This window comes from Momordica charantia (genome assembly GCF_013281855.1).
Source record: "Momordica charantia cultivar OHB3-1 chromosome 9 unlocalized genomic scaffold, Mcharantia_2.0 BLBB01000009.1, whole genome shotgun sequence".
NCBI lineage: Eukaryota > Viridiplantae > Streptophyta > Magnoliopsida > Cucurbitales > Cucurbitaceae > Momordica > Momordica charantia.
The window spans coordinates 12248426-12272922 of NW_028275167.1; the positions used below are offsets into that span (position 1 = coordinate 12248426).

The window sequence follows — 24497 nt, forward strand, 5'->3', positions numbered from 1 at the left end:
GAGCATAACTGGCGACCTAATGAAAAAAAAAAGATAAAAAAAATAATCAGTTGGAGTGCTAGAACTTGTGAGATTAGGAAAGCTATGTTTTCAAAGCGAACCATACTCATGGTTATGTTTAAAGAAGCTTACTTACTAACTAAGGAGCTTGAATCCTCTTTTCCTAGTGCTTTTGTGTCTCTTTTGCAGGAATTCAAAGGTGTATTTCCTAAGGAGTTACCACCTTTGTGAGGTATAGAACACAAGATTGACTTCATCCTGGGTGCTCAAATTTCAAATTGACCAGCATACCGGACAAATCCACAAGAGGCTAAAGAGATTCATGGCAAGTAGACGAGTTACTTGCCCAAGGGTACGTATGTGAAAGTTTGAGTCATTGTAGTGTCCCTGTCTGGCTTGTACCTAAAAAAGATGAATCTTGGAGAATGTACGTAGATTATAGGGCTATAAACAAAATTACCATTAAGTATAGACATCATATTCCTAGGCTGGATGACATGCTTGATGAATTATATGGATGTAGCATATTTACAGAAATATATTTAAAATCTGGATGCCATCAAATTAGGATGAATTTGGGAGATGAATGGAAAACTGCTTTTAAAAATAAGCATGGTTGATCATTGGACCTAGTACTTTTATGTATTGCGTGCTTTTTGGGAGAGTTTGTTGTGTTTCATTTTGATGACGTTCTAATATATTCTAGAATACTAGAGGATCATGTTCAGCATGTTAAGTATGTTATAATTGCACTTCGAAAAGAAAACTTTATGCTAACCTTAAAAAGTGTAATTTTTGCTTGGAAGGATAAACTTCCTAGGATTTGTTATATCAAAACAAGGAGTGGAACTTGATACTAAGAAGGTTAAAGTCATTAGGGAGTGACCCATACCTAAGAATGCTAGTGAGATTATGAGCTTTCATGGACTAATTGGTTTCTATAGGCGGTTTATTAGAGACTTTAGTTCCATAGCTGCACCACTTAATGAGCTTATTAAGAAAAATATGAAATTTGAGTGGGGTAAAGCTCAAGAATGTGCCTTCAATAAGTTGAAAGATAAGTTACGTAATGCACCTTTATTTGCCTTACCTAATTTTGAAATAACATTTGAAATTGAGTGTGATGCAAGTGGAATAGGGATTTAAGCTGTTTTGATGCAAAACCAATAGCCATTGATGTACTTTAGCGAGAAGTTGAGTGGAGCAACTTTGAAGTACTCTACATACGACAAAAAGTTTTATGCTATGGTGACAGCACTACAAACGTGGGCAGCACTATTTATGGCCAAAGAAATTTGTTATTCACACTGACCACTGGATCTTACATCATTTGAAGGGCCAGCAAAAGCTAAATAAAAGGCATGCCAAATGGTTGGAGTTCATAGAAATTTTTCCCCACGTGATACGGTATAAGAAAGGCAAGGAAAATGTGGTAGCTGTCGCAGTATCTCGGAGGTGTGTTTTACTGAACTCCCTTCATAGTAAATTGCTTGGCTTTGAACATATTAAGACCTTGTATTCTCAGGACACTCATTTGCACCTATTGTTGAGTCTCTTTTGCAAAAACATATAGTGAATGATTATATGTTATTTGATGGTTTCAAGTATAGAAATGATAAGCTTTTCATTCCTACTTGTTCCATTCGTGAGTTGCTAATTAAAGAAGCTCATGGGGGAGGTTTAATGAGGCATTTTGGGGTAGCAAAAACATATGACATGTTGAATGAACACTTTTATTGGCCTAGAATGGGACATGACATACATAAAGAGTATACATAATGAACACTTCAAAACCTCGTGGATTTTATTTGCCTTTACCAACTCCTAGCGGACCATGGTTAGATATTTCAATGGATTTTGTACTTGGTTTGCCACGATCTAAAGGAAAGGATAACATATTCGTAGTAGTTAACAGGTTTAGCAAAATGACACATTTAATTCCATGTAATAAAACAATTATGCTAAACATGCAAGTGGCTTGTTCTTCAAGGATGTGGTTAAATTACATGGCATTCCTAGAAGTATTGTTAGCGATAAGGATGTTAAATGTCTAAGTCACTTTTGGAGAATATTGTGGGGAAACTATGCACTAAATTAGTTTACTCCAATACATGTCATCCTCAAACTGATGGACAAACTACGGTGGTTAATACAACAATGGCGACAATGCTTAGGGCTATAATTGATAGAAACATCAAAACTTGGGAGGATTGTTTACCATTCATTGAATTTGCATATAATAGGGTTGTCCATAGTGTCACTAGATATACTCCTTTTGAGATTGGTTATGGATTTAATCCTTTAGCACCACTTGATTTATTATCTTTGCCTTCTAACGAGGTTGTGAATTTTCAAGCTAACTAAAAGGCAACACCCATTCAGGAGCTACATAATAGGTTAAGAAAAGGATCGAGAAACAAAACACAGAAGTAGCTGCAAGAATCAATCAACACCGAAAGCCTATGGTATTCAAAAAGAGAGATCATGTTTGGGTTCACTTTCGAAAGGAACGACTCTCACATCAGCAAGATTCTAAGTTACACCAAAGGGGAGATGAACCTTTCCAAGTGTTGAAGAAAGTTAATGACAATGTCTATCAAATTGACCTCCAAGGTAAGTATGGCGTGAGTGCTACTTTTAATGTGTCTGACTTGACTCATTTTGATGTAGGTGACGATTTTGATTAAAGGACGAGCCCTTAAAAAGGGGGAGAAGATGATATGAACCAAGATGATTTAGCCTTGTCGCTAGGACCAATCACCCGTTCAAGGGCCAATTAATTACAACTAGCATTTGATTCTCACATCCAAACAGTAGTGAGCTCCACTAATTGACATCAAGAGGATAAAGATGGAAAAAACTTTATTCATGGTGTCAAATGAAGACACGAGAAGAAGATGAAGAAACTTTTGTATTAACAAATCTAATTATTTTAAAATTTTTATTTATCTTATTTTAGGCCTTTATATTTTTAGCCAATGATGGGTATTAAATTTAGTTTTTTTTTCTTAAATTAACCATGTCACTTTAATTTGGGGTAGTATAGTCTTTTAGCTTCCTTTGAGATTAGGGATTTAATTTTGTGAATAGATAATCAGTTTTTAAAGAATGAATTTGAGTTTTTTAGCATGATAACTAAGAGTTCTATCAATTTGCAATTCCTGATCTAGGTTGCAAACCCGGAACATTCAAGCTAGATTTTACCAACCTTCTTGTGGAGTGTTCAAACTTTCATTAGGGAACCAGTTCTCCTTACCTCTTGTCTTCGATCATCAAGGTAATCCTTCATCTAATCTTTTCTTGGAATTGTGCTATTTGGTTTGGGATTTTAGAAATTGATAGTTAGGGGTCCTCCTAAGATGGAAGGATTTTTATCTGCAATTTTCTAGGGTTTCATATCATAAAGCGTGCTTGATTTTGAGCAATCTTGGGTCGAGTGACCTTCTAATTGATGGAGCATGTGAGTGAGCACAAAGCATGCTAGATGGACTCAGGTCTGTAGGGACATTCTTCACTCTTCTAATTAGCTCATATAAAGACGGTGGTGAAGCTAGGTCGTAGGGGAATGTCGTGGCCATTAGGTGCCGAATCCAAATTCTTAATCTTGGTCCGAATAATAGGCCTAGGGTGTTACGACTACTACTCCACAGTCCTAAATGCCACCACCTATTGAAAAATTTATTATTGTACCACTACCCTCTAGTGCTCCTAGCAAACCTTCAGCACCTATAGAGACATATGTTTAAAAGAAAATTCCCTTGGATGCTGAAACTAGTGGGAAAGAACACTTAAATTAAGTCTAATAATGCAGATCTTAGTGCTATGAGGCACCGATCAGTGGGACAATAGGTGGAACAAGTAGGGGTAGTTCAGAGGTGCATGATACGGAAATAAGTGCATAATGCCTTCCTCTATTGCAATGGGCGAAAGTTCGAAAAATCAGGCTGGTTCAATTGAGTTTTCTAGTGAGATAGAGAAGAAAAGAAAGGAGGATGGCATTTGAACATATATAGATGTGGAATGAGAAGTAAGGTTCGAAGATGCTAGAAGATTGGCTAGTCAAATAGCGCGGCGGGCTTGTTTTAAGAAGTCTCATGTGCGATCACCTGTGAGATTTAAGACGGTGAGCGTCAAAGAAGAGGAAGTAGATGTAGAGGTAGTACGATAGTTACCTGAGATATCAACAGAAACATTGTCCAAGAGTTCAAAAGAAGAGGTGAATAAACCTCAGTAGAAGGAGGGTGATTTTGTTACTCCGCCACCACCTTGCCGAATATCAAAGGTACTTATAATCTATCAAACTTTTTATTTACTCCTTTTGACTATAGGTATGCATCAAGAAGATGGGACAGAGCAGAGCAGATTGTGCATGTCATCAGGGGGGAGGGGATTGGAGGAGGAAACAGAATTGACTATCGAGTGCTACAGGAGTCAGGGCCAAGTTCTGGTCCCAGTTGCAGATTTTATTCACAATGTGCCTTATAAGGCTCCCATGGAATCCAGTAGCTACGATTGAGCAACGGAGCTCCCATGTTTTGATGATGATGACATTGACTAGGGTAGAGAGCATTCAGTATAGTCCCTTAGTATGGAGAAAGAGAATAGTCTGAATGGAAATGAAGGTGATAATGGTAAAAAAAGGTCAACATATTCTATAACATCACCTTGTATGCAAAATCGTTTAATGGCTTTTTCTTCACCGTCGGATCCGCAATATGTACCATTAGTTAACTCTGAGTCAGATGAGCGTCTTCCTTCAATACACATAGAGGCAGATGATCGGTTTCCTATCAAGGACCTCTTTGGAGCTCGGAGGAGGCCAAAATCAACACAAAGGAAAAGGGTGCAAAAGTAGAAGACACAAGGACTCGCAATATATGAACCAAAGACTCGAGCAGCTAAGGTTTATTCCGCTACAGCTAGACGGCATCCATCCACCCCAACATCTGCTCCTGAGTCTGTTAGCCCATATCTAGATAATGACAATGATAAATTGGATACTGAGTGGAGCCAAGCTAATCTTAAAAAGCATCGGGGGTGGGCAACATCGATGGGGTTATTCATTGAGATTTGGAGCTAGCGGTGATTCCTATTTGTGGTGGGCGATTTAGTCCAAGGGAAAGAATGGTTTAGATGTTAAAGCTTGTAAGTTGTGTAGCCATCAAATTTGGTAAAGGAGTTATATGCAAGAGAGCGCATTGTGTAGTCTTGGTGGTTATTTTCAATAGCATGCTGTAATGTTCTTTCATATTTTTGTATAATTAAATTTCATATTTTAATTGTTTGGTTTATTTTGAATTCAATGTTATATATCTTATTACAATTTTATTTTGCCTCTTACGATTAAAGTTTTTAAAAAATTAACATGCAAACAAATTAAAAATATATATATAATATTAAAGGTAAATAAAGAACCGCTAACTATGAAAAAGAAAAAGAGGAGTTGATAAAAAAAAAGTGAAAAAGAGGAGTTCATATAGAAAAAAAATCTAATAGAAAAAAGAGGAGTTCATACAAAGAAAAAAGAAAAAAGTGAAAAATAGGGAAAAAAAAATCCAATAGGATCCATACGGTAAGATTTACATTATTCAAATGCCCAAAATCAAATACTAACCGAATACTTTCTACACATGATCTTCCACAATCTTCCACCATGAAAAAATAAGAAGAATGCTCTCTCTTATACTCTTAATTTTGATATTATTAAAAAAAACACTTATCTTTTCAATCTTTAAAGTACTTTCGCTCTTCAATTCCTCTCGGTTCTGCATTCATGTCTTCACATCAACTCCAAGACAGAAGTAGCCTTCACTGAAGGGATGAGAAATGTGGAATTGGGGACATTCCTCAAACAACGATGGTAAAGATGACATTGTTTGGCATTATATGTGAGAAATTAGAGATTTGTAATCAATTATCTAGGTTTCGGAATATGCTATTCTATGTAAATGGTTAAGTAGACGGCTCGGTTAGCCTAATTCATTTTGGTTCGATGTTATTATTTAAATTGTGGTACAAGGTAGTTTTTTATCTCCATGAAATCAATTTTTTAAAATCATACCTCTTAAAAAAAGACTCAATTTTGTAAATCATAAATTTTCAAATATCTCAATATTTAAAAACATACCTTGTCAAATATCTCAATTTTTTAACTCATAACTTTTCATGAAAGAGTTTTTCCATTCATAAAGGCTCAATGAAAATTAACAAAAATAGAAATCCAATCATCTTACAGGAACAAAAATATCATGATCTTATATCTTCTTGAAGATAATCAACTGTTGGGAAAATTACTTACCAAGAAACTTTTCTCCTTCACAGTTGTTTAGTGACAACTAAATTCAATCACAATAATAAAAGAATATAGGGAAACATAGAAAATGACACAAGAATTTATACTGGTTCACCTAAGCAAGGGCTGATGACAAGCGGGTTCTACTATGATTAGGATAATACAATGGATCTCACAAAACGTTCTACAAAACTCTCTCTAGATGCCACAACAATGACCACCTATCTTCTAAGAACTATGCCAATAGGTACATTGGAATACAAGAATGAAAAATCTCCAGAATCACAAGAACGTACTGTCGACGATGCACTACAAGCCAAGATCTCGTTTTCTCCTTCTTCTTTGCCAAGAACTACCACCACACATAAGCTTCCCTTTTTGTTTTTAATCTCACGGGCGTTTCAGTTAAGTTAGCCGATTGAAGACCAATATTTTGTTATAAAGCAAAACTTAAAGACAAATGAGGTAGGTTGGGCTTTAATGTGTATTTAGGCCCAATGACATATTCCTTCATTCTTTTTATTATTGATTTGGCTCCACTAAATTTTCCAACAATCTCGCACTAGCAGACAAAACAACAATTCTGCCTCCCACTGCTATAATAGTGTCCCTCATCTTGGCAAACAACCAAGGCTCAGTTTTTTACTGCACCAACAATTTCTAACTAATCAACATCTTCTTGGCACTAACCAAAGCTCCACTCACACTGCACAACAACTTCTAACATCTTCTTGGCGACAACCAATGTTTCATCTGTGATTGTTCTGAGACTGAGCAATCGTATGTGGTCTTGTCTCACAGACGTAAGGGACGTAGCCACATGTTCCGACTCGAACTAAGCTATCTTTGATGCTTCCTTCTTCGATCATACCCAACGACTCTTGAAGGAAAGCTTCTTCACTGATGACTTGGCCAACCAACCTAAGTCTATTACCAAGCTAGAGATTTCACTCTTGACATTAGCACCAACTGTAGTCTTTCTCCTCGATGCACACTTTTGCCTGTGCGACTTCATGAGCTCATTAATTCGTCTAACAATGAGCTATAATTCGACGGTGTACTGAACACTTAACTAAGCTATTCTTTCTTTTCTTTTCTCTACTTCCCAGTTGTTGAACCTGTACTCATGACAAATTCTCCTCATCTGTCTTGATTGTCAATGTTGCTAGTTCTAGCATGTCTCCCCCTGAACCATCTACAGCTTTTTGCATAACCTGTCTCTCTGATCTTTGGCAACGCCAAACCTTGACATATACACCGAAGCTTCTCTGTGGCCAACAACCACTACCTTGGATCCCCTCATGAGTTTCCACCTATTCTCTACAAACTCACTTCTGTAGCCTTCATCGTCCATCTTCTCTGCTGATATCAAATTCATTTTGAAACTAGGTCTATACCTGGCATCATGCAGAACTAGCTTGATCCCACTATCAGACCTCAAACCAACATCCCAATTCCTCTGATCTTGGAGAGTCAGTCATTTCTCATCCTCACCGCTCCATGATTTCTTGCAATGAAGGACATGAACCAACTCTTGTCTGAAGATACATGTACCAAAGCTTCACTGTTTTACTACCCACTGTAATGACTGGTTTATAGGTATCGTGTCACCCTTAACACATGTCAAAAATATCATCTGACAAAACATTTGTCTGTATTTTTTTTTTCTGGTCCTCATTAGGCTTCTTATAGTGTCTCTTAAAGTGACCATTCTTATTGCAATAAAAACATTCAACATCGCTGCTCTCACTCCTCTGGCCACGCCTCTGCTGTCTATTTCCATAATCCATCATCCATTTCCCTTTGCTTTGAACTATTAAGGTTGAATCCATAGAGTTCTTCATATCAAACGAAGTGGATGCAGAATTTTTTCCACTTCCTTTCCTGCAAATCTCCTCATCAATCACAATATCACAGATCTCTGAGAACTTTAGACTCCCATTCCCCAACAAATTCGACATGGTTGTCTTCATCGTTTCCCAACTCTAAAGCAAAAAAGAATGCAGTTTTATACCCTTCACTTCTTCAGAAAATGTGATCTCCATCAACTCCAACTGATCATCAGTTTAGTCACCTCATTAATGTGGGAGTTCCTCCATATGAATGTTGAAGTATCTTGTGATGAGATACACGTTGTTGTTGGCAGAGGATTTTTCATATTTGTTTGTTAGTGTCTTCATCAGCCCTATCGATGTCGTCTCATTCGCCACAAGACTTGCCACGATCATCGACAAGCATGACCTGATGATTGCTATGGTCTGTTCATCCATCTCCAACCAATCCTTATTGTTGATGGAGAAATTTTGGCCAATCATAAAATTATACATGTCCTAAATTAATTTTAAATCAGCAAATCAAATTATTTCATGTGTCTCTCTTATGATCGTCTAATGAAATCAACTAATTGGAAACCTACAAGAAGATTGGACTCAAGCCCATTAAGCTCATGGCCTATATAAGACCCACTAAAACTCTACAAATAGAATGGGTCGCCTCTTATTTTGAGGAGGAATGGATTCAGAAGGATTAAGAAAAATTGAAAATTCGGAGCAATCAGCGCATTCAAAATCGTCTACAATCATTCAGAGTCATTGACAAGGTACAAGTCGAAGAACTTCACAAGCTGCAAACCGAAGAACTTCATAAGCTGCAAGTCGAAGAACTTCAAAAGCTATAAACCGAAGAACTTCAACAAGCTACATAGTGAAGAACTTCAACAAGCCGAAGAACTTTGTCAAGCAACGAGTTGAGGACTTCATCAAATTGCGAACTTGATCAAGCTATGAATTTCGCAAAGCAAGTCGAAGACTTCATCCAGTTACAAACCGAAGAACTTCACAAGCTACAAACCGAAGAACTTCAATAAGCTGCATAGTTGAAGAACTTCACAAGCTACAAGGAAGACTTCACGAGCCGAAGTACTTCAACAAGCTGCGTATTTCTTCAAGCAAGCCGAAGACTTCATCAAACCACAAACTTCACCAATCATCAAGCTTCACAGCCGAAGACTTCAAAGATTCTTCAATAAGCTAGAAGCTAAACACACAAGCTCGTTGATTGAAGAACAAGCTCACAAGCCCTCAAATTAAAGTTTACATCCAAGAGAATTAATTAGATGATTATATATTAGAGGTTGTAACACTCACATACATAAAAACAATACAAGTTCATTAATTCGAGTTTCTCTTCTTTTAATTTCTCGTCAAACAAATTTGCACGTTCAATGGAACATCTCTACCTCTCATCTTTTTCTCTCAAACGAAGAAGTAATAGCATCTAAGAAAGCTTCATCCACCATGGAAGAAAAGTTGGCAGAAATAGAGAAGAAACTTAACATGCTGACAAAAATGGTCTAAGAGAGGGACTATAAGATTGCTTCCCTTATGAACCAGATTGAAATTCAAGATGTTGCGAATGTTGCTGAGTAAAGCCAAAATCACACTGTGAAAGTCAGCAACAAAAGAAAGAACATCATGGAAGAATAACAACAAGAACACTATGTTTTAGTTGCTTCATTGTCTATCCAAAAGCTCCAAGATATGATCACAAATTCGATTAGAACTCAATATGGTGGACCTTCTCAAAGCTCCCTAATGTACTCCAAATTGTACACCAAGAGGATTGATGATGTGGAATGCTAATTGGATATCAGCCTCCTAAGTTTCAACAATTTGACAACATATTGCTCATTTCGTTGAGACATGTGAAAATACTGGCACTCAAAGAGATCTACTCGTTAAACAAGTCGTCCAAAAACTAAAGGGCAATGCTTTTGATTGGTACACAGATCTGGAGCCTGAATCCATCCACGACTGGGAGTAGTTGGAAAGAGATGGTCTTTACAGATTAGGAAAGGTCGTCTTTTATGCTAAGGTGGACTTAATCGTTTCTTCAGGAGACGACCTAGTAGTGGAGGAATGTCCAAAGCATTATTTTTAGAATAAGTTTCGAATTAGCACTATTTTCAAAAAATATTTAAATATTAACAATACTAAAAAAGATTCAACATATCAAAGTATGAAGTACCTTATGATATTTATGGAAAATTGACATATATAACCTAAAAAGTTTGTCACTTTGCTCAAATGACCAAAGGGGTGAAAATACTTTTTTCTAACCGAAAATAGCTTTGTTTTTACACGCCAGTGAATATGAATGTACACCCCCTTACTTTTGAATGCAAAATGAGTTATCTTCCCACAAAAATAATGTGCCAATACTCGGGAGAGTTTGAAGAAACGTTGCCCGAGTTTTATGAAATTTGCCAGAAAATATTGGTTTAGGGGTGAGTTTTTGCAACTTGGGCGTGCTCGGGCGAGTTATTACAACTTGTTATAGATATTTTAATTGTTAAATTATTATGTTAATTGTTCCTTAAAAATTAAAAATGTACAGGACGGGAATCAAACCTTAGCTTAAGGGGATACTAATTACACTTGTAACCAACAATCTGAGATGAACATTTGTAGTTAGAATAACAAGTAATATATATATTGTAAACTTTAACCTTGTCCAACAAGTTACGAAAACTTGCCTGTGAACCAATGTTTTCGGGGGAATTTCATAACTCGGACGAGATTTCTTCAAACTTGCCCGAGTTTTGGCCTCAATTATTTGCTACTATTTTATTTTTCGGGCAAAATGTGCCCAAGTTTTAGCCTCCATCTTTTGCTACTTTTTATCTCCCGGGCAAAATTCACCCGAGTTTTCATCAAAAAACCAAAAAATCCTAATCTCCTTTGAAAATATAAATCACTCCTCTTTATTTTTTTTCTCTTTCAAAAATTAGCATCAAGAACCCATATTAAGTTTTTATTAAGAATCGAGAGCATCAAGTGTATTAGAGGCGACTCTATAAGCAAGATTAAGTTTTCTTAAAATGATTTTCGATTTTTTTTTTTTTAGTCAACGAACTTGGGCTAAGATTGCATGAATTCCATCCAAGATTTATGGCCATTTAATTTCAATGAAGTCAAAGAAAAAAAAAACTATTGAAACTGCATGAATCTTGCTCAAGATTTATGATGATTTAATTTAAACAAACCCAAATTTAAAAATAAAATCGATGGGCGAGAGGATTCAAGTTCAACATTTATGCTCATTTTAATTTCAATGAACCTAAAAATTTTTTATCCAAGATTTAAAAAGCTAATTTATCTTAATCGTAAATCTCTCATTGGTTTTGTGAAGACATTGTCAGCTTCTATTTTTTTCCAATCGTAAATCTCTCTTCTAATTTTATAAAACGAAAAATTCAAAAACTTGAAAGAAAGCAACGAAAATCTGAAATCGAGAGTAGAAAAATGAATATTGACTGATTTGACTCAAAAAAGTTTTAATTTACTCAAATAACCTATACCTTACAAAAAATTTCTAACCTATTTTATTATTTTAATTAATTAAAAATAACCAAAATTGGATGTGGGAGTACAAAAATACTCATTGTTTTTGCTTACTTCCAAATTTATTGAGTTTTTGTTTATAAAAATCAAAAACAGATTCACTATTAGAAAAAATGGAAAGCGTCGTGTTATTATTTATTTATTATTAATTTTTTTTTTTTTGAGAAACTGAATAATTTCATAAATTAAGATAAGTCTTGGTTGGCCAACGTGGACAACCAAGTGGGTATACACCCAACCCACTGTTCACACTCCATTAAACCAGAAGCCCTCCTTGTGAGCGAATGAGCGCACACATTAGTCTCCCTCCCAACTTTAACAAAAGTCGTTTTGATTCGAAGAGGAAACAAAACATTATGGTTTTCCAAGCATTGAAGACCCTCCAAGATTGCCGTCGCCTCCAGAAGTTTGACATTGCAACAAGCTTCCACGAAGCGATTTCTGGCGAGTACAATATCTCCTTCCCAATTACGGATCACCCACCCAACCCCTCCTCTGTGAATCGAGTCTGACCACGAGGCATCAGCATTGAGCGTCCAGGTATGTAAGGGTGGGGGACGCCATTTCGATTTGTTGGATGGGCTTTTCTGTGGAATGTTCAAAGAATCTGTCTGAAATGTGGTAGATTGTTGTGCCATAAACTTTGTAACTTGATTAATTAAACTCAGATAGCTAGGTTGCTCTCCACGAAAAACCACATTGTTTCGGTGACTCCAAATGACCCACGACCCTATCAGCAACGCCTCAAGCTCCTCGTCCTTCGCTTTGTCCAGCATCCAATCCCAATACTCTGAATTCATCCAACCCCTCCTGTCACAAGAAAAACATTATTCCAAGTTAAAAAGCGAAAGATATTCCCGCAGGCGCTTGGTAATCTTGCATTCCCAAAATAAATGGGTCGATGTTTCCTCATGGTTCCTACAAAAAACACACGCCACATCAGACATAATTCCCTTCCTACGCAAATTTGCTTTAAGGGGGAGCAAATGCCGCACTATCTTCCAACACAAGATTTTGATTTTTTGGGACAACATTGATCTTCCAGAACCGCTTCCACCTCTTCCCCTTGTATACGTCCGAATTTGAAGAGGAGGCCAAGGGGCCTCATCCAATTGATGAAGTCAAAAAGGTTTAGATTCATTGAACTTAAAATAGAAATAAATCTCAACTTAATAAATATTGCATAGGCCCCTTGATTTTTTTTTTAATTTGGATTTGTTGAAATTAAATCACCACAAATATCGAACTTGAATCTCACCTAGAATTGCATAAATCTCGCTCAAAATTCATAAATCTCGTTCGAGATTCATGCAAACTTGCCTAGCATTCAAGTAAAACTCACCCGGGATTAATGCAAAACTCGAGCAAGTTCGAAGAAAACTCGCCCGAGTTATAAAATTTGCCCAGAACCATTGGTTCACGGGCGAGTTTCTATATCTTGAAATGTATTTCGGATGAAGTCAACTTTTATAATATAATATATACTATGCAGTATGTTGTTATATTTAAACAACATACTGCATTACTTAATGACTTTGTAGGCATTACCTACCATCCTCAAGGACACGAGTTTCAGGGTTGGCTTAAGCTATAGGCAAGCGAAGCAATCGCCTAAGGCCCCCGATCTAAGCAGACCTCATATTTTTCCTATAATATATATTATTAGTATCTATTTAATTTAGTTTTTAATTAAAAATTAAATTTAAAATATAAAATAATTTACTTATTACTTTTCATATATTTTTTTATAATATTGAAAATAGACACTACTAAAAGAATCAACAATTAATAGGCTCATAAATTTCTCTCAATTTTGATTTTACCTTTCAAATTTGTTAACTTTAATCTATTTGTTATCGTTTCTTTCAAATTTCCTTAAAAATCTCAACCGATTAATATAAGCTCCTCATAATCCTCCCAAAGTTTACTTTGGGAGGGTGGAGACCTTCCATATTTCTTTATCTTTTTATTTATTTTTTTCACAACGAAAACTTTTCAATTTTTCTAAAAAAACTTCATAGATATATTACTTAGGTCGCATTAATTTTAAGTTAAACTCTTGTCCTCTCTGGGTCAGTACTCTCCCCCTCTCTCACTCTCAATCTCTCTGAAATCTCAAATTTTCATCTTGATGTTTTGTATGGTCTCACAATATTATCAATTGCTAGAATAAAAATCAAAACTTCTGTTGATGCATAAATTTGGCCTCCTAGGATGTTGCCAAATTCGCACCAATCTTCTAGAATAAAGGAATCGATGAGACCTGCAAAATAGAATAACAGTCACACCGACTCCGATGCTTAAGTTAGAATCGGAGAAGTCGAGTATGCAGAGTAGGGTATTTTAGCATAGGAAAGAGTAGAGATTTGTAGCATATCAAATAGTAGGGATTTGTAGCATCCCCTTAGGGTTTGAATTACTTCCCTATTTATATAGAAGTTGAATCCTGATCGTTCCAGAGATCGTGGAATTCGAATCCCTGATATATCTAGGGAAATCTAGTTATCTGAATCTAGGAAGATCTTCTCCTTTTGAATATAGGATATCTTCTCCTGAATCTGAAGACCATCAAGATATCTTCCCTTTTGAATCCCTTAGGGAATTGGATTTTCTCGTCCATAACAATAGCCCCATTCTCAAAGTTGAATATTATCAGACTTCTGCTTTGAGAGTATTTTGTTATGTGGTTTGCTGCAATCAAGTCTCTTGGGCTCAGCTATACGGTTGGTTTTAACCATTAGATTTTAGCCTTGGGAACTAACTTTCAGCAGGGCCAGTGGTACTTCCTTTGGGTTTCTAACCCATTTGGCTTTTGCCCATGGTTTTATACCCCAAGGCTTACTCTTGGGTCTCTAACCTTTTTGGCTTTTGCCCATGGTTTTATACCCTAGGGTTTACTCTTAGGTTTCTAATCTATTTGGCTTTTGCCTGTGGTTTTATACCTTAAGGTTTACTCTTAGGTTTCTAACCTATTTGGTTTTCGCAAATGGTTTTATACCCTGAGTTTAGTTGGCATCCTTGGGTTTCTAACATATTTGGCTTCTGTCAATTTTTTACCCTGAGTTTAATCAATACCATTGGGTTTCTAACCTATTTTGGTTTTTGCCAAATGGTTTTATACCCTGGGTTTCGTTGACTGGTTTGACATGCTTGCTTTCTGAGTATGTCTTAGTTCGAGTTCCTTGTCCAGCTGTTGATTAGCTTACCCATGCCCCAACTTGAGGAGGTTTTGTTTGGGCATCAAACAAATAATTTTCTCAAGTATAAAACATAGGAAATAATTAATTTACCTCAAATTTGAACATCATAGTAGAATAAACAACATGCATAATTTTTATTTAACAATTCATCACCTTCAACCATCCCGGGCAAGAATCTCTCGGTTTACCATCCTCATCGAATGACAATCATCGTCGAAACGTTGTTGATCTCTCCAGAGTTCATATTGTGGCTTTTAGATCTTAGTCGTCCCCACAGACGGCGCCAATAATTGACGCAGAAATTTGGCATCCTAGGATGCCGCCAAATTTGCACCAATCTTCTAGAATAAAGAGATCGACGAAACCTACAAAACAGAATAACACGGAGAAGTCGAGTATGGAGAGTAGGGTATTTTAGCGCATTGAAAGAGTAGAGATTTGTGGCATATCAAATAGTAGGGATTTGTAGCATCCCTTTAGGGTTTGACTTACTTCCCTATTTATATAGAAGTTGAATCCTGATTCTTCCAGAGATTGTGGAATTCGAATCCCTGATACATCTAGAAAATCTAGTTATCTGAATGTAGGGAGATCTTCTCCTTTTGAATATAGGATATCTTCTCTTGAATCTGAAAACCATCAAGATATCTTCCCTTTTGAATCCTTTGAATAAAGAGAATTGGATTTTCTCATCCATAACAGCTTCTTATTTCCTCAACTCAACCTAGCGGCTTTAATGTTCCAGGTTTTTCGTTCAAATTCTTTTAAATTTTTTGTTTATAAATTATTTCATATTGTTGATTGCTCAAGACCTAATATCTGAGATTTGTTTAAATTTGCTTACTTAGAATATTAATATATCTAAAAAATATATGAATCTGGATATGAAAAGCTTAAAAGAAAAGAAGAGTAGAAAAACTTATTAAATATCAAAAAATTGTTCTCAATAAATTTGTTATTGAAAGTAAAAGTAATAAAATGATGAAATAATAGAAGAAATGATAGGTATAGACAAATCAAGAGATGAAAAAAATAATAGATAATGATATGATTGTTGAAAATGAAGCATCTAACCATGAAAAAAACTAGATAGAGGAAGTATAGAGAAAATAGATTCACAACTGTTATGATTTCAGCTAAGGAAATTGCAAATGTTAAGGAAATACAACCGATATTTCGTGAAAAAGGAGCGATTCAAAAAAAAATAATGAAAATGTTGATATTGAAGAAATACGATCACTGCAAGATTCTTTTAGAATTGATTATAGCAATTTCTTCACTTTAAAATAGATTTGAACAATTAACGTATATGAAAATATCTTTTAACTTTTTATTTGATATGAAATTTTTAAAGTTATTAGATGATGATAATCTGAAAAGATATTGTATTAATCTTGAAAATACATTAAAAGATGATACATTTTCTGATATTAGGAGTTCATATTTATTTTTTGAATTAAAAATGTTAAGAGAAGTTTTGCAAAATGAAATTGACTATCCTATTAAAAAATATTAAATTATATATAAAAAAAAAGTAAACGATTTTCCAAAGGCATATATTGCTTATAGAATAGTATTAACAATACTGGCAACTATTGCTTCGCTGAAAGAAGCATTTCAAAACTAAAATTAATCGTATTTAAGGTCAATTATGCCACAAGAAAGATTAAATATATTGGTCATATTGTTCATTTAAATGATATATCAATAAACTTAGATTATCAAAATTTAATATATAATTTTGGATCTCAAAATTAAGGAAAATAAATTTTAGATGATATTTTATATATTAAGACTTTTCAATCAAAATTTTGCCTAAAATCTGGTACCATCTTGAGATGAGTTTGATCCTACTTTGTATTTAAAACCCAAAGTATTATACATCATGATTCAAACACAAGCATATTAAGAGAGAGGTTAACATTCACACCATGAAACTACCACAAAATATGACAGTTAATATATATTGATCCTAAGTTGTCGGAGATCCCCAAATTATAAAAAACTTGTTCATGAACCAACGATACTTGTCAATTTCTCGATTTGACCGTTATTTATGTTAACTTTCAATGGCGTGGTAAAATTTATTGATTACTTTTGTTTTTTTTTCTTTTTAATCAAGTTTAAAAACATTACTTCCTTCGTCAGGGTTCCTTTATTCTTTTATAGTTTTTAAACATTTTCAAAATCTAAGTCAAATTTTGAAAATGAGAAAAAGTAGTTTTTATTTTTAAATTTTGGTTAAAAAATCAAAAAATATTTTCAAGAGGAGTGAAAAACTTACCAACAAAATTGTAAAAAAAAAACATAATTTAAAAAAAAAAGATAAGTAAAAACAGGATGGTTATTAAATAAGCCCTTAGTTATATTATATAATCCTCCCATTTTTCTTCGAATCGTCGTCGTCTTTTTTTTTTTTTTGAAAGTTTGATATGGTACTTATTTTTTATTTTTTTTATTTTTCACTCCACTAAGGTATGCAATTTTGGTTCGATAATGACCTACTTAGCTCGTGTCATATTGATTTGAGCGTCAAAACATTTGTTCTGTTTTGCAGGTCCCATCTCACTTAAGGTCACACCTCGCCCACTCGTCCAAAAGTTGCCACGTGGCCGATTTCGATAGATCGGCAGAATCCTACGTCAACAAAAATGGTTATCAAAGACGTCATATAATCCTTCCTTTTTCCTTCGGATCTCTTTTTTTCCTCCCTGTGAAATGTTTTTGAGGTGGTGCTTGATTTTGTATTTTTGCTTTTAGTTGTTTTTTGAAATTGAAGAGCAGTGAGTATAGTGTGAGGTAGATAAGAGGAATTAATATTGTCTCATACGTGTCCCCAACACTGACTTAAAAGCCTTTCCATAAGACAAACATCATGTTTTCTTCTACCCTCTATTTAATGCCTCAGGCCCCTCAAGTTTTGCCCATCCTTTTCTGCCCCACTCTCTGTCTTTTTTTTTTCCTATATTTTTCTTTTTTCTTCTAACAAAAAATATATATATAATTCTTTTCACGTGAAGTTTTCTAACAAAATTATATCACAACATTTAATTGGAAACTAATTACACATGATCTAGCAACCTTACTCGAGTATGGGTTTCAATTCATCAAGTCGTTAATTAGTAACCTCTCATTTAAAGATTGTACGCCACATTTGAATTGTAACAAAAATTAATTAGTCTCACAAAAAATAATATTATTTAAATACCATTTTAATCCATATATTTTGGTTTTAGTTTATTTGGACTAAGTACGTTCAACATATCTATTTTAGTCACGGTATGTTTTAAATTTTGTTCATTTTAGTTCTTTTACTTTTAAAATGTCTAATTTGGTTTCTTTATTTTCATTTTTGTCACATTTATTCGGACCATAATTCTAGCATGGTATTTCACTAATAAATTTCTTGAAATGTAGGCATAAATTTTTATTATATGAGTATAAATTTTGTGTTAAAATTTTACAAATAGTAACAAAATTGATCCCTTTTAATACTAAACTAAATATTTAGAAAGTAGAGAGATTAAAAAAAAAAGTTAGAAGAATAGAGATAAAAAAAGGAACCAAAACAATACTGAAATAATAATTAAAAGAAATACTATCCTCTCTCTCAAAGAAATGCCAAGGATTATTTGATTGTGAATCAAGTAGTTCATGTGTAAACTCTTTTTTCTTCAAGAGAAAGGTTTCTTTTTTTTTTTTTTTTTGAAGTGTCCAAAAAGAAAGGTTTTATTGCCCTTGAGACTCGCTTTTGATTGTTTTTAGATTTGTTATTTTATTTATTTTTTATCTGTGTATTGTAATTTTAAATAAAAAAAAATTGCTCTCTCTATTGTCTATTTGAATTAATAATAAAGGTCAGGCTTATAAATTTATTTTGGTGAAGAGGTAGTCAATAGAGGCACAAGGGGAGCATGAATATTTAAAAATACACAGCAAAATCCATTAAAATGTTTAATGCTTGATGTGTGACATTGCATGCGATTTACTATTAAATATATCAACAAAATATAGATATTAATTCAAAGCAATCATTCTTTACTTGTTGGCTGTTGTAATGTCATGTGCTGTCTCGGTCTTATAAATAAAAGCTTTTGAAGTTATAAAAAGTATTTAATGACATCATCTCTTCTTACAATTGACCTTAAATTATACAAAATATAATGTGGTTTTATTATTGTAAAACATTAATCCTATATATCCCTCCATCCTTTTTTCTATAAAAGAATTCACGTACATTCTACTAAAAAATATCAATGAAATAAAAATAAAACTCATATACCTTTGCCGAAGTACTAGATATACGACCCCTCTTCTAATTTATAAATATAATTAAAAAGAAATGTTTCTAAAAAATAAGAAAAACTCATGCGTTAATATATTAGATATATAAATTATATGGGTGATATGTTTGTTATATTAGAGAAATTAGTAAATACTTCATATTTAATCTATATGGGTTATGTATGAATAAAATATTATATAGGTTAAACTATATAGTTAATAATATATAAATTCCTCACATAAATTAATATTTGAAAGAGATGTATGTTGATTCTTTTGATATTTGTTTGATGTGGGCATGTCTAATGTGGGTTCTTCCTTTTGATAACAAAAGAACATTCCCTCATAAAAAAAAAAAAAAAAAAAAGAAGTGCATATCCCAACAAAACAAACCCAAAAAGAAAAAGTTCTTCTTTTTAGTCTTTATTTGACATCTACCCTTTTTCCAATATTTTAGGCATTTTTTTTAAATATTACTAACTTTTTCAAGCATTGCTATTTTTATTTTGTAATATGAGTATCATTAATTTAATTAATTAATTGTTAAACTTTTTTTTTTATCTTTATCTCTATAAGGGAAAAGTGCAAAATTATATCCGCAGTTCTATTAACAAAAAAGGTTAATGCAACACATTTATAAGATATATGTAATTTAATCCCATGTAAAATATTATCTCTATCAGATAATATATATATTATCTCTATCATTTCAACTTTCTCTCTTATTATATATTGAAAAATATAATACTGTACTAAAAAAATGAAAAATATACTTGAGTAAAACATATAATTTTCAAAATTAAATACGAAGATTTGTGATTTTCTAAAGAAAAATGAAGGGGCCAGATATTTGTCGGTAGCTTTAAATTGCCAGGCTATTAACTAACGAATATGTACTAAAAAAAATCAACGAATATGGGGGAATGTTAAACACTATTTTAGTTATAAAATTGTTAAATTTTTTCTTAAATAATGTAACAGAACCTTTAATTAATATGGGCATGAATTTTGTTTATTTTTTTTACTTCAATTTTGTTTATTTTGTTAGATCAAGGAAAAGTAGAGTCTACATATACATATACATGAATTTCAAAGTTGGTAAAGATATTAATTTAATTTTTGAAAAATAAAACACACTTGATAAAGTGAAATAGATAATATAAAATTTAAAAATGTCTGAAAGTCCCAAAGTGGAATATAATACAAAAGTTGAGAGATATCGTCCACGGGGATAGCGGAGTGGCAAGAACATGAGTCTTGTATTATCAACTACCATGAGATCTTGTACTCGAACAACAAGTCTCAATTATAGGCCGAATCTACTAGCGTAAACCACCTGGCTTCCATTTCGAAAAATCGAAAAATACAAAGTTGAACTATCAAAAATATAAATTTTGATCCTTATAAAAGGTATGTATGGAGAAGGTTAGATTTGGAAACAAAACAGTGATATGAAATTAGGGTTTTGAAAAGGAAACAAAGAAAAAAGTCAAAGGACAGAAGTGAGACAAGGATACAAGAAGGGCAGGCTGCTACAAAAACAAAAGAGATATTATTATAATGATCATATCATACATTAAATGTCATACCATACCCCCAAATATTCAACACACAAAATTAGATGCAACCCGAAAATAAGTTTTTGAATGCACAAAACAAACATACTTCCCATGAAAATACTTCCAACTTCCAACTTTACTTCTTTCTTCAATTTCAATTCTTGTTCTTCTTGTTATTCTATAAACACCACCAAAATATCCAATATGTGAAATGCGGTATATCCCATAATCATTTTATTTTCTAAATTTATTTCCTTTGGGATTATGCTATAGAAAAATATTTTGAGGCTTATCCTCAACATCAATTTTTCATTGACCAACATTTAAATTTTGATAAGTGGAAAACAAAAGAAGTAGAAAAATATACATTTTTCCCTATTTTTCAAAAAACTAAAAATCTGCAAATAGAAATTTGCAGATGCTAATTGATAAGAATATATGCTAATAAGTATGATCTCACACTTGGAGATTAGTATGATTAAATTCATGCTCTCTCCCCTCTTTCCATTCTTCCCTTTTATCTATCCCTATAAAAAAATAAAAATTAGCATGGACAGATGAAAAAGGGGAGGAGAGGAGAAAGTATTATTGATAAATTAAACATGTGTTTGGGAGTGAGGGTAGAATTAGCTAGTGAGTTTGAAAAGAGAGATTTAAGTAAAATTAATTTTTCAAAATTAGATACCTTGAAAATCAATTTAATGTGATTTGAACCTACCTAAAATCAATTGATTTTAATTCGACGAACATGATAAGGAAAATGAAGTGATTTTAACAATAACAAAAGTGATTTTGACTCTGGAAAAAATCACTCACAAACACACTTTAAATAAGTCTATGGTTACTGCATTAATAAATCGAAAAGGCAATCCATAGTTGCATGATCCTAAAACTCAGATATAACTAAAACATCCCAATAGGAATAACAATAATAACATCATCATCACGAGCCAATAGTAATAATAGTTATATAATTAAATTTGAGTTAATTAAAGGAAAAAGAGAGATTTAATTAATTCAAGGGGGTAGGGGAGGGGGAATTAGTAGTATTATTATTATTATCATCATCCTTGAGGTTGAGGGTGTTGGTCTTGCCAAGATTGTGCTTGTTGTTATGCATCCAAACCTTGAGAACTCTTCTCTTCACTCCAATCTCTTGACAGAACTGCTGCACAACGCTCTCCTCTTGCTTCTGAATCTTCCACCCTACTTTCTCTGCAAATCTCAGCATCTTCTCCTTCTGCTCCGCCGAGAACTTGGTCCGGAACCTCTTCTTGCTTCCCATCATCGGCATCGGCCCCGGCCCCGGCCCCGGCTCCTGTTCCTCCGACTCCGACTGCCCGCCACCAACCATGTTGTACGACATTATCATGTGCTGTGGTGTTGCTGCCGTTGCTCTTGATGATATGAATGCCCCGGCCGCGGTCGGGTAGAACGCATCCGGTGGCATTATGAGCTTGCGGGGGAGGCGGGGGTGGTGGAGCCAGGAGGAAGGGTCGCCGTCGGTTTCCTTGCGGTGGAAGTTACGGTGGCAGTTGCAGGCGGAGCAGGTGAGGGCCTCTATGGAGCCTTCTTCCCCGGCGGGCATGAACTCGCCGCACCCGTCAGTCGCGTTCCCTCCCATCGACGCAGCGTGGTTCTTCAGGCACTCCTTGTATCTAACACCACCACCCTTCTTGACCACCACCACTTGGTTGTTGTTGTTGTTACCGCCGCCGTTATGGTGGTGGTGGTGGAGGAGGTCTTCGGTCGGGAGTACCGGACTGCTCCCTCCGTTGGCTGCAGTGGCGCTGATGACGTGGTTGCGGTCATGGTGGTTGTGGTGGCGGTGGAGGAGGTGGTCGTGGTCGTGGCCCCCGTACCGGCTGTTTAAAGGGGTGGGGATTGGAATCGAAGCTTCTTCACTACTCAGCTCCATATTATATATATAGTAAGAGGAAAAAAAAGGTAATATGTATATAAATATAATTGGGCTATAATTGGATTAAAGGGAGGGTGTTATGTTTTTTTTGGAGGAAGAAAGCAACAGAATTGGGAAGGGTAATTTCAACACTACTTGTAGAGGGTTGTTGCATTGCATTATTTGTGTGGGTGTTAAAAGAAAAAATGGAAGAAGAAGAAGAAGAAATGAAATAGAGAGAGAGAGAGAGAAGTTATATATAAATTAAAGAGAGAGAGGGGAAGGAAGGGCAAGGGAAGGGAGTTATGGTTATGGAAGAAGGTGAAGCACTAAATAAGGAGCTTATAGTTATAAAAAAGAGAGGAAAAAAAAAGGGAGGCCCCCTACCAGCTTTTTTTTTTTTTTAATAAAAAAGAAAAGAAAAGAGAAGAAGATCGAGTTCTTTTAACCGACAAAAGTGGAGAACAGAACACAAGACACAGAGGTTTTTGTGATTTCAGAAATGAATGAATGAATTAATTAAAAAACAAAGAAGAGGAGGAGGAAGAAGAGGAGGTTTACTTGGCTTGCAAAATCAGCCATCAAGTTTACGCTACACTCCATACTCCACACTCAAATATAATAACAAACTGTCAGAAGACAGAAGAGAGAGGATGTTGTGTTGTGTGTTAATTCAATTGTAATAATTTTACTTGGAACCAAAATTGAGACATACATATACATGTCTTCCTCCTCTGCAAACTCATTTAATGCCCCTTTTGTTTTTTCCATTTCAATTTCAAGATTCTATAAATCCCAACTTCCCCTCCCCCACCACCATCCAACTTTCACACTGCTCCTCATATTATCTTCTAAATAGACTTAAATTCGAATCTCAATAATTAAGTAGATGAGACACTTCAGATGTGTTTGGAGATGATATTAGAAAGAGTGATTTTATTAAAAATGATTTTGCGAATTTGATTGTTTGGGATGATATTGTGCACTCTGAACATAAGTTCTCATAGTTTTGCTTTTGGTTTCACCCAAAATGTTTAATTCTAATGGATAGGTTGTCTCTTGCATATATATACTCATATCGATCTTCTCATTTTTTAGTCAATGTGGGATTTTGTTTATCCTTCCAATAAGTTGGTTATTCATTTTTTCAAGTGATTTACGTATAACTAAAATTGATTTCACATATTAGTATTTGAAGTTTAAAGACATAATTTAATAAAAATGTTAGAAATGAAAAAAATAAAGAGGAACAAAAATCCTCCATAAAGAAATCTTAGAGAGTACTCGAACACACAAAAGTGGTAGAGCGGAGAAATTTACTTATAAAGAAATGAGAATTTAGAGGGAGAAGAAACAAAATTAGAGATAAACAAAGTCAGAGAGAGACAAATATTTTAGAAAGGAAAAAAAATTCTTCTCTAAATTTAAGGTGAAAGATAAACTTGAAATTTTAAAAACTAATTTCCTGTAGACTTCTTTAACCAAAAATTACTTGGATCACTCCCTAAATGATTGACGAGGAATAACCACTTAAATATGTCTATTAGAATAGAAGTAATTTTGGTATAGTGAAAGTGATTATTCCACAATCTAAATTTTAATTGAAATATTCGATTCTTACCCAATCACGTACGATTTTAAAAGATATTATATATGTCTCTCAAAAAAATAAAAAAAGATATCATATATGAAAATTCCCAAGCCTCATCTTTCATATTAATTACCAAACCACAATTAATTTATTGTGCTGGTGCCGAAATCCAAATCAGACTGTCGATGATGAGATTATCTTCCTCATATGCATGTAACCTGCAAAACCGGATTCAATATCGATGTAGTGCTCTGTCAAATACACTCTCA

The 24497-nt window shown here is 34.2% G+C and overlaps 1 long non-coding RNA gene and 1 pseudogene across 1 annotated transcript; one reads left to right on the forward strand and one right to left on the reverse strand.

Moving 5' to 3' along the window:
- The first annotated feature begins 11825 nt into the window (after window positions 1–11825).
- Window positions 11826–17782, forward strand: LOC148208968 (uncharacterized). The gene is made up of 2 exons (XR_015787355.1): window positions 11826–12234; window positions 17452–17782. It is a non-coding gene; the product is annotated as an uncharacterized LOC148208968 (long non-coding RNA).
- Window positions 17783–21682: 3900 nt separating this feature from the next.
- Window positions 21683–23295, reverse strand: LOC148208969 (zinc-finger homeodomain protein 2 pseudogene; annotated as a pseudogene).
- Window positions 23296–24497: the final 1202 nt, after the last annotated feature.